A 12,362-nucleotide genomic window follows, 5' to 3' on the forward strand; every position below is an offset into this window, starting at 1 on the left:
ATGTGTATGTGTGTTTATGAACATACATAAATATAAACATACACAAACATACCCACATACATAAACATGCATAAACATAAATACACATGCACATACACATAAATATAAACATACATACTCATACACATACACATACATAAACATACACACATACATAAACATAAATGAATATAAACATAAACACACATGCACATACACATACACATAAACATAAACATACACATACACACTCATACACATACACATACATAAACACACATATACAAACATTTTTAGTTCTCGCCCTAGGGTCGCCCCTAAAAAAATACAATGAGTAATGGTAAAACCTAGATTTGAATTGAAGGTATTGCCAAATCACACTTAACTCTCTAATGAAAGGTATTTATATCAGTTTCAGAGCTTTCAATTCTACATGGGTACATCGAAATTAAAGATGGGTCATCTTTAATATTGTATATAATTACGCATACCCAAAGAAAAATCATGTCTTGGACAAAACAAAGAAAATGAGAAATCATGTGAAACTTATTGTCGTTGTCACCGTCACCTTGGACTGGACCTGCGGGTGGGTTCACGGTGAGCCGAGGGTTGGGTTGGGTTTTGAGCTGAATGGGTTCGTTGGGTCCTTCAACAAGTATGGGTTCTTAGGGGTTTTTGAGCTGTTGATTTAAGAATTGAGTTGCTTCCAAAACGGTGTCGTAATACAACCTGGATTTTGTGTTTTTCGATTTTGGGCGAAACCACACAATTTTGGAAGCTGGCAGCAGTGTCTTTTGCTTTCTTTGAAATTGTGTCATTTTTTCGGGCTAATTTGGCAACAAAAACAGAAAATGTGAGCATGCTTAAACTAACAGAAGGTGAGGTTTTGTTAATAGAATAAAAACTTGAGGGTGTAAAATTCAAGTAAGCCTAAACTTCAGGAGTGTACTTTGTAATTCACACTTAATTTTATCAAATCAATTCTTTTGGTCAATTTTCGTTAGAGGGCTGCTACTAAATGTTCCAAAATGATGCCGTTCTAATATTTTTATTAAAAAAAAACTAATATAAAAATATTTTTGGTAGGAATTTTTTTTTAAAAGAAGAAAATAATTTAATTTTAAAATTTCAACTTGGAGCAAGTCTGCCACCTCCACTGCCTCCCCCATCAAGGAGCAACAAGTTGTCTTTATTTAGATGAAGTTTCTTCATGTTATTTTACATCCTTCATCATATGATTATGTTTAGCATCATATGACTGTTTAGCATAAATGTATATGAATGAGATTTATTGTTTTAAAATGATGTTAAATATTTCCATTAATCCCTAAGAAACACTATATTCACAACACTTTTATAACAGATTCTAAATGGTAAATTGTTATTAGTTGTTACTGATGAGTAAAAAAGTAATTTCAGTGGTGGGTTTTAAATTCAAACTAGTAACAATTTACTACCTAGGATTTGTTATGATAATGTTGTTGACGTAACACTTCTCTTAATTCTTAGGAAAGTAGGAGACTAATTTACGGAATAGGCAAGATGAGTGTTGTAAGAGCCCAAAAATGCTAGGCCCACTTAGAATAGTGGAATTAGATTTTTTAGGCCCAGTGCAACTAATTTGTTAAACTATTGGCTTGCGAGGTCAACTTCAATGCTCTTTTATGATCTTGATGTTAGGTTAGTGGAGTTAGGGCTTAGAGGGTGGTAAAAAGAAGTACTAAATGTGGAAATAACATTTCCTCGGGTTTGGCCGAGGAGGCAATGTTTATAAAAATTGTTCAAGTTCTTAATACAAGATGATGTTCTATAGTTTCTATTCTTTTTTCAATTTTTCCTCCTCTTCCTTGGAGGGATTTCTTTCCTTTATATAGTCCCTTATATTGCATCTGAGCCCTCCACCTGTACGGCTCAAGGCATTAGTTTAGATGCTTGTCCCATCAAGGCTCTATTGGAGGTGGTAGAGTGTGTTGTGAGATTACTGTTCAGGGGTCATTTCTTCATTAATGCGATCAGTTGAGTTAGTACAGTGCATTGAATGTGGAGGTGATGGCTACTTTACCTAGATATTTTATCTCTTCTTTACTTGCATGTCTCTATGTTCTTCCTTGGTATCCTGTCCTTTGGTGCAAGTGGCTAGTTGAAAAAATCTTGAGGAGTGCTTGCTTTTCAAGCTTTTCGGATGATGGGCCTTTACATCTTCCCTCCTTGGATTCTTATCCATGTGTCTAGCCCAGACTAGTGTGTGAATGAGCCTTTTTCCACCCTCGGACTGGGCCCGTGTGTTCTATTCTGCGTTCAGATCTTGCCCTCCCACAATAGCCTTTCAAAATTCCACTCCTACAACTATCCTGGAGAGTGGGGTTTTGACCTAGGTGGTGTAACATGCGTTGGGAGTGTTCCTATGTGAGAGTGTCTTTTCATCTGCTCTATACACGTTCTTAACGCTTTGGCATTTGCAACACTGTAGTAAATGCAATAGGTGACGTCATATTCCCCACGTTCTACGTTGAGATGAAGATCTAAGGGCTGTAGTTTTTCTGGGATTTTGTGGGAATTTTACCGCTCATTTTTCACCTCTGTATAAGGGGGATGGGGGATTGCTTTTCCCCATTTCACTAATCCTTCTTTTACCATCAAAGAAGCAATCTGAGGTGCCCCATTTCCCATATTCGTAAGTGTCTTAAGCCTTCACATAGCTTAGAGTCATTTTTAATTTTTTTTTTTAAATAAGGATAGGTAGATTTGCTATCTTAGTCGATACGCCTGAGAGGAGGGAGGCTTTTAAAGCTAAATATAACATTCCTGCCGGGATAGAAATAGGGCACTGCCATTTAGGGGAATGGCACACTATGAGGCCCCTTAGTGCTGTGGCTATCCCCATGATTGCCTTCATAGAAGGTGGGATACAAATCCCCATGGGCAAGGTAATGAGAGATTTTTTAATTTTTTATAGACTTTGCCTAACCTAGTGCTCTCCGAACATCTTTATAATACAAGGTAGTGTAGATATGTTAAACTATAAGATGGGAGTTAACCCATCACGATGTCAACTGGATGTACAATTGTCAAAATAGCAAGGAAATGGGATACTACTTTAAGACTAGGGTACCCTCGGTCAGGATGATCTCCTGCCTTCCTAAATCCAACAAGGGCATGGACAAGGACTTTTTGATCATCTTGGGTGAATGACACGATAGTTTACATTTTCCTACACAAGATGGGGAGCTAGGTGGGATGTTTATAGGCCTGAGCAAACTATTTTACCCTTAGTTCATAGAGTATCGTTCTTTCCATTTTTTTTTTTGTTTATTTGCTTATCTATAGGAACGTGTACTCTTCTTTCTTTTCCTCTTCTATCTTCTTTATTTATTTATTTATTTTTTAATGTAGCTAACCTCTAACCTTCCTTTTCTTTACTTTGTTGCAGATAAAAAATTTACAGCTCCCAATCACAACTTGGTGAATCGTGAGGACCTTAACAGAATATTGAAGTCTAAGATTTTCCTCCATAAAGACGGTCAGCTTTGTGCTGCCCACGTCATTCTAGGGTACACTCCGATCTCCACTAGCTTTCAGTCCCCCAAGCACGTGATCAAAGCCAAGGATCCTTGTTTAGCGAAGATTGACGTAGTCGTCCCTGGGTTTCTTACTAGTCCACCTTTGAAGGGAACTCAGGACATTGAACTAACTGCTCAGCAAGTTGCTGAGATTATCCAGGCCGAGGAAGAAGTAATACCTTCGGACGAAGAGCCATAAAAGCTTGGTCGGGAGCCTGTGATTATCGATCTAAAGGAAGATTTTAGAGTGTTTGACCAACTCGACCTTGCCGAACCTTCCAAAGCCAGTTTGAAGCGTCAAGTCACTGTCCAAGTAAGCACTGACCAAAAGATTTCGGACATACCTAAAGGCATGGTGCTACAAAAAAGGACCCTCAACTTGTTGGCTTTATTGGAGTCTCATGTTGGGAGTGCCACTCCCGAGGTGACCACGGATCCTCGGTCTCCTACCCCCCTCCCATCTTGGACTTCTCCCATTGAGCCTAGAGAGAAAAAGAAAAAAAAATGACAAAAAGTTTGGAAAGGAGGTTTTCGAAGAAGGCGAGATCTAGCCTTCTATGGAGTAGGAGCCTCCCAAGGGGTCCAAGGTCCTTAGGGGGCAGTAGAAGAAAGTTCCTACCAAAGGCTCGGGCTTTGAGGTCGTAGTTGACCACCACACAAGAGCCCCCCTCTACTACTAGATGGAGCCCATTTGCCTACTGATTCATCCATCAGGGATTTTTAGCAGGAGAAGGCCGTCTATGTGGCCAACTCCCTTGAGCAGGCTATGCTCCTCCTCCAAGACATGCCAACCTTAGAAGCTTGAAGAAGCATGAGGTGTTTTTGACTCTGAAGAGGGATCTTGCCATGGTTATTTTTTATATTCGTATTCTTAGTTACATCCCTTTTATCGTTTTTATATCATTTTATTTATTTATTTTTTTAACTTCACTTCTTGTCCCTCTTTACTTGTACAGGCAGTTCAAGCGGCTCATGTTGCCGAAGAAGGGGTAGACCATGCCCATTCTAAGCTTAAGGATAAAGAGGCATGCTGCATTGCTGCCCTTAAGGCCCAGATTGTTTTTGAGAAGAAGACCAAGGAATCCTTCCTCAAACTAGTTGAGGCTAAGAGGGATAGAAAAAGTGCCGAAGTACCCTTGACGGGGGCAAAAAAACAGGCCGAAGACCAACGACTCCATCTCAAGAAGGCCGAGGAGTAGTTGGTTATTACTTGAAAGAAATTCGAGATCTAGCGAAAAGATTTAGAGGGCAAAGAGGAAGAGATTGAGAAGGTAGAGCAAGCTGCATATAATCTAGGCAAAAAAGAAATGGAGGCAATCTTGAAATCTTAGATCACGGCTGTTTGCTGAGGATATTGCCTCCAAGTTTGGGCAGAGGCCTTGAATGTTGCCGAGGTGGATCTTGCTTCGAAGTTGATGAACTCAGATAAGGTTATCTTTCCTTTAGCTTTGAGAGAAACAGCCAAGGTTCCTACTCTTGTCTTTCCTGCTGATAATGAGCCATTTGAACCGTTACAAATTCCCTTCTTTCCTCAACCAAATCTAGACTAGCTGAGAGGAGTTGCCCATTTTCATCGGTATTAAACTGGCTAGTTCTTAATGTCGGAAATCTTGCCTCTAGAGGGATAACTGCTTCAGAGCCATACGCCATTGAAAATGGGGTCTCTCCTATTGACCTTTTAGGTATGGTGTGGTATGTCCATAACACATGTGGTAGCTTGTCCACCTATCTTCCCTTTACTTCGTCTAACATTTTCTTTAGTCCATTCACTATGACCTTGTTGATGGCTTCAGCTTACTCATTACCTTGAGAGTAGATAGGGGTGGAATATCTATTTTTAATGACCAATTCACAACAATATCTTAGGAAAGTTTTACTATCAAACTGAAGCCCATTGTCTGAGATCAGTGTATGTGGAACTCCAAATTTGGTGACAATGTTTCTTCAGACAAACTTCTTCATATCCTGATCTCAGATGTTGGAGAGAGGCTCAGCCTCAACCCATTTCGTGAAGTAATCAGTTCCTATGAGGAGCCATCTTTGGTTTCTAGTTGCCTTTGGGAAAGGACCAACTATATCTAAGCCTTATTGTGCAAAAGGTCATGGATTGGAAAGAGGATTCAAGGTTCCTCCTGGCTAATGGATGTTCAGGGTATACCTTTGGCACTAGTCACACTTCCTGACATATTCTTGGGCAGACTTTTGCATGTTGGGCCATCAGTGTCCTTGGGTGAGACCTCTATGTGATAAGGACCTTCCTCTAGTATGACTACCACAAATTTCTTCGTGAAGTACTTCCAATATTGCCTCCATTGCTTCAGGATGGATACAAAGCAAATATGGCTTGAAGTATGACTGTTTGTATAGCTTTTGTTCTTTTGAGAGCCAGTATTGCGGTGCCTTTCTTTGGACTTTCTCGACCTCGGTTTTGTCCTCGAGCATTATCCCATTTGTGGGTGCAAGGGAAGGGAAAATTAAATGGAGTTGCCACCTAGTTATATGGTCTAGGAACCATGAATATAACATCCTTTCGAGGAAGGACATTTGATCTTACTACCAGAGTTTGGGTTCGGAGTATAGGTACGCTCTTGGAAAGGTGTTAGGCATCCAAGATCACCCAACCCTATGGAAGACGAAGAAGATTCCTCTTTTGATGCCTAACCCTACAGATGCCCATTTTTTGATTCGTGAGCTTCTCTAATGGAATCAATAGAATAAGAGATAAAACATTTTGCTTCGATAAAACATTTTGCTTCGATAAAACATTTTGCTTCGAAGTCCCACCTTTATTGCTCAAAAAATGAGCAATGACAGGTTCACTATCCTAGAACTTTTTTTGCCATTTGCAAATAAATGGTGAGTGACTCACTATCCAAGAGTCACTAAGAAGAAAAAAGAAAAAAAAACAAGGGTGCCCTTACGAGCTAACCCAACAAACAACAATAGGATATAGTCTTTGTGGTGTCCATCCGGGGCTCTTGCCTCAAACTTCTCCTGGTGACTTGTTCCCTTTTGTCTTCTTCACTTCTTTCTCTACTTTTTCTGGTGAGGCTTTTGCCTCGGATTGGTTTTGGCCTTTTTCTCTACCTTTTTCTATTGTGCCTGCATGCTCAATTCCCGGAGGATAGGTGCATGAGTAGGATCCATTAAGGATGGTGAAGAACTCGCTGAGGAATGGATGTGCATGAGAAGGAATCTTCTACCTCTCATGACTTGTTTGGAGATGAGAAAACTCGTTGAGGAGTAATATGGATGGACTCACCGAGGAGTAGTGTGGACGTGTGATCCACTAGGGAAGAATCTTCTACTTCTCATATGGTTCGTTGAGAATTTTGAGGGAGAATCTTTTGCTTTTTCGCTGGAGAATTTTGTGTGTATGATACTTACTAGGGAAGAATCTTTTGCTTCCTTACTGGGGATATTTTGGGGAAGAATCTTCTGCTTCCTCACTGGGAATTTACTTTGGTGTACTTAGGTCCACTGGGGAGGAATCATCTTCCTCTTCCAAAGGTATGATGCTTGATGTGCTTGAACTATTGAGGAAGAGTCTTCTGCTTCCTTTTATGAGGATAATGCTTGATACATTTGGGAAGAATCTTTTGCTTCCTTCACTGGGGATGCTTTACTTGAGATGCTTGAAACGTTGAGGGAGAGTCTTCTACTTCCTTAATGAGGATGATGTTTGATAGGCCAAAAACGAATTGACCCCCTGTGATAAATTAACCAATTAATTTAGCCAAGTGAATTAATTAAGTTAATTAACATGCAAAGCGCATGGTAGCACAAACAAATCACCAATAAACTAATTATGCAGTGAAAAATAAATAACACGGTAATTTATTTACGAATAGGGAAAACCTAATGGCAAAAACCCCACAAGGTGATTTTCAGGTCATTACTTCCAAAATTTCACTATTATCACAACAAGCAGTTACAAGTAAAGAAATCCCAGTACCTTATACTAATCTATAATTGAACCCTTACCTCAATACCCAATTGGACTTGTTCTATAGTGACAATTTCCCCTTTTGATGCACGGCTCCCAAGTACGTGACTAACTAATGCGCGGATCCTAGTATGCGAATTCAAACACCAATTAGAGAGAGTTGTTGGTTGTAAAGTTCTTCAGTTCATCCAAGATGAAGATCAAGAAGATGCTTGGTCACAAAACCCAAAGGTGCACATATGCAGCAATTTCTTCAGAAGAGATAAACTTAGGGTGAAACTTTGTCTCCGGTCATAAATTACTTGAATAGACTTTCCTCAATACTTGTGCAACTTGTGTACTCTTTGACAGCCCTTAAAACAATCCTTTTATATGTCTGGAGTTAGCAGAAAAGAAGGTGCAAACACATAAACACGGATTCCAAGAAAACAGAACAGAAAAATCTGTTTTTCTTAAACCTCGACAGATAGGAGATGTTGAGTAGCTGTCGAGCACATGGGGCTGAATAGCTCTTTTAAGCTCGATAGATACAGCTGTCGAGTTTTAATGAACTTGCACTTCTTAACTTGTTTCTTGGACAAACTTGATGACTTCAACACTTGATCTTGAAACCTTATTACTTGAAGTATTAAAAACACCTTAGCATTACCCAATTACAAGTAAAGTGCGTTTTGTCAAAGGATTAGTCAATTATATAAAAGAATAACATATGTTCTTAACAAATGAACTATATATGTCCTAATAATGTTTGACATGCTTGACCCACTAAAAGATGGTTCTTGAGGTGCTTGAACCACTGGGAACGGTTCTTGATGGGCTTGATCCACTAAAATTTTTTCTTTAATGTTCTTGATCCACTAGGGAGCTTTTTGATGTGTTTGATCCACTGGGGAATTTTTTGATAATTTATGTCTAATTGTGGAAGTCATTGAGATGTCTTTTTTTTTTTGAAAGAAAAGAAGAAAAGAAAAGAAAAATTAATTTTTTTTAACTGTTCATGACTAAACTACATGTAGATTAGTCATTAGATGTGTTCCCACCTTTTCATTTTCTCCAATGGTTACCAACCGTTTCTTTTCTTCTCTTCTTCTTCGTTCTCTTCATCTCCCTCACCTTTTCATATTATTCATAACTCCTCTCTCTTTTCTTTCAAAAAAAAAAACCTCCATTCTTCCCTTCTTTTCTTCACTTCTTGACTCCCTCATCCTCTCAAATTCTCTTATTTTCTCACTCTCTCCCTTTCTCTCATCATCTTCTCCAATGGCACCTATAGCCAAGAAATCCTCCTACGTCCTATCTGCTGATGCCTTCCATCTCACCCGTTGGAGCGGAGCCACGAGGTTGGTGGGACCTCCACCATTGATATACCGGCCAAAGAACCACATTCCCATGGGTGAATCTATAAGTTTTTCATTTTTTTCTCATTTTCAAGTTCCTCTCTGATCTTTGGTTTGAATGTGTTTTTGGTTATCTAAATGCTTGGGTTTTGCTATGGGATGGGTTTAAATGAAAACCTTATGTCTTAGGAGGGGTAAGAACATATCTAGGATTGATTTTGAATGGTGTCTCCTTCAAAATGTCGAAGAACTACTTTTGTCTGTGTTCTTGCATGTGTGGGCTCAAGCTTGCACATAGCTTGCATTCATGCGTATGCAGGTATGTTATTGAGGTTATGCGTACGTGGGAATGAACCTGTGTACGCGAGGTCTTGTCCACATGCATGGACTTTGACATGTGTACGTGAGACACCTGTTAGAATCTCTGCTCTGCTTTGCTTTGCCCATTTTTTGCTTCTTTTTCAACCGTTTCACCTCCATATGCAATTCTAATATCCTTTTTTTTTTGGTGTCATTTTTGCATCTGAATATCGTTGCATCATTCTTTTTACCTTCACCCATGCATCACAATACCATTTTCTTTGAATTTCACTTGAATCATGAATCTAATGACATCTTTCCTTTTTTTGTAGTTATCATCCCCTTATGCTAGTAGGGGAAGCACCAAAACTAGAGGCTATGTACAGGAGGTGGGCTTTGAGCCTATCATTGTGATGGATACAAAGATAAATGCAGCGGAAAATAAGTTTTAAACGGATCTACTTCATTCGATATTGATAACACGTACAAAGTAAATTTCAGAATTAGAGAAAAAAGAGATCGTACCTTGAAGCGGTGAATTTCAAAACAAAGATTGAAGCACTTGGGACTACTTTTAATCTTCACTCCAATTCCAATAACGCCCAAGATGTGTGGTCTCTCGATTGGTAACAAAGGGATGACTTGTGAGTGACAAAAACTCACATGCACACCATTTTCATGATGTTTTTCTCACCTCTATATTTCTGTACGTTTTTCCCTTTGTATCTAACCAATTTATCTAATTGGGCCGGCCTTTTGGGCCTTACCAATTGGGCTTAAGTGTGTGGCTTGGAGTGGGACCAAAAGGGACCAATAAGACATTAGCTCCAATGGGCCTTGGGCTTTTCTGTCAACTCTTGACAAGTCCAAAGTTACCATTAACTATTAAGCAAAGAAAAAAAAGAAGAAAAAGAGTTTGAGCATATACCTGGGCAGTGAGAGAAGGCATGAGACAAGTGATGTTGAACTCATTATAGTCCAACCCCTCAAGAAGTTGCTCGGTGTAGGAAATACCACTCCCCACAAGTTGTACTCTACATCAGTCATGGAGTGTGGGGCAAGTATGAACTTAAGAGGGTCCCTCAGAATTTGTGGGTCATCCATACCCACCAACTAGCACCTCACCCTCTCCACCAAATATAGCGCCCTCAAGCCCGCTCCTTCAAAAGGTCAAGTAATCTCTAAAGCGATGAGAGCAGCAAGCTCCAAAACTCGAGAACCAAGAAGGGGCTAGCTGGCCCATGAGGTCCAGTTAACCTATAATAACATGAGGTTAGGAGAAGAATATCCTAAGAAGAATGCATTAAGAAGCGTGAAAGACTAAAAATATTGAACTTACCTCATCGAAAGTCAACCCAACAAGGTGGGCCCACACTCAAGGAAAATCCTTCAGAACTAGGTTGGTGCCCAGAGTTATAAGGCCATACCTAACAACCCACCACTACAAAAAAGAAACACAAGTCACAGGGTATATGCAAGATGACAAGATGCAAGATGACAGTTTGCAACATGACAATATGCAAGAAAATAGTTTTCAAGACAATACAGTTTACAAGACTACAAGCTACAAGTGGAAATGTTAAGAGTAAAAAGAGAACTGACCTTAAGGAGCCTCCAAGGCCCCACAAGTTGCCACAAAGTGCCCCAGCTGAGAGTGTCGAGGGTGGAGTAAAGATAAGCAAGACATGCTTACCCCCAATTGGCCCTCTATGCCTCCCCAAAATCCTAGAAAAGGGTTAGCCACGTCATAGACACCGTTTTCCCACCATTGGCAAAGAGGAAAGCCCCCATCAAATGGAGAAGGAAAGCCCTAGCCATACGGACACATTCCTCCATGGTCCTCTAGGGGAGGAACATGTAATCCGACTCCAGGTTGAAGTAGTGGATGGTCTCAGTGAAGTACTTCCTCCTTAACATGTTGATGCCCAGCTACACGCCCAACACGTAATCCAAACTAATGATGGCCCCCTCAAAACTAAGGTCAATCATGTAAAAGAAGTCATAGGGAGTCATCGACATCTCCCGCTCAATGATATGAAAGGTGTGGGTAATGTCCCACCTCCTCTCAATGAAGCACTGCACTAGGGTGGCACTCGTAGACTTCTCTGGAAGAAGGCCAATGTGTTAGGATTGGTGCCCTTAAATCCTATTGTAAGATGCTATGTATAATATTAAGTGTGACATTGTGTTTGACATTATGTATGACTTAATATTATGTTTAATAAATTTGTTTTATTATTATCTGAAATAATGGTAACATGAATATTCAGACATTATCATATAGTCCATGAGATGCATAGTATGTGATTTATGTGAAGAGTCACAGAAGATATAAATCACAAGTTCTTTGTAAACTCAGAATTATAGTTCGTAGTCGGTGATGAAATTGGGCATTTCATCTGCGAAGACTATAACATATCAACTACGATGATTTGTCTTGATCATGGAAGTGGAGACTTCTAGTTGATGTGTTAATATGTTTTAAGAGTTAAGATATATTGAACTGGACCGCTGTGAGATTTATTATTCTCCTAAAGACTGTCAAATGAATAATAAATCTCACGACTTGTATTTGCATGAACTCTTAATCCTGAGAGAATAATGAACCTGATCATGAGGTGTAGGTTGCTTTGATATATCAGGAGTGAGATCTACAGTTATGGTCAAAACCTCAGTATGTTGGGCAGCCACATTTAGTGTTGATGGAACATGTATTCTCAAGATGGAATTCATAGTCTCTTAACGGAGATATAAAATATTCCCTTGAGATAAGTTTAATAGGTTTGTTATTCAAAGAGTTAGGCCTAACCACTTTAGTAAGACTAAAGTATATATTTATGGAATTGGATTTCATAAATATATAATGAATAACATTAAAGGATTAAACCGGGTACTCAAGGATTAAGATGTAGTAATTTACAAAGTGGCAGTCTACATTAATGACTTTGTATTACTAAGAATATTTTATGAAGGGGTTGCATATATAATAAAGTCTTGGGATATAATTTATAGATAAGACCTAGAGTGCAACTATTTTTATATAGTGGTATTAAAAATAGTTAATGGTAACTTTGGACTTGTCAAGAGTTGACAGAAAAGCCCAAGGCCCATTGGAGCTAGTGTCTTATTGGTCCCTTTTGGTCCCACTCCAAGCCACACACTTAAGCCCAATTGGTAAGGCCCAAAAGGCCGGCCCAATTAGATAAATTGGTTAGATACAAAGGGAAAAACGTACAGAAA

Source organism: Quercus suber, unplaced genomic scaffold, assembly GCF_002906115.3.
Source record: "Quercus suber isolate HL8 unplaced genomic scaffold, Cork oak 2.0 scaffold_248, whole genome shotgun sequence".
Classification (NCBI taxonomy): Eukaryota; Viridiplantae; Streptophyta; class Magnoliopsida; order Fagales; family Fagaceae; genus Quercus; species Quercus suber.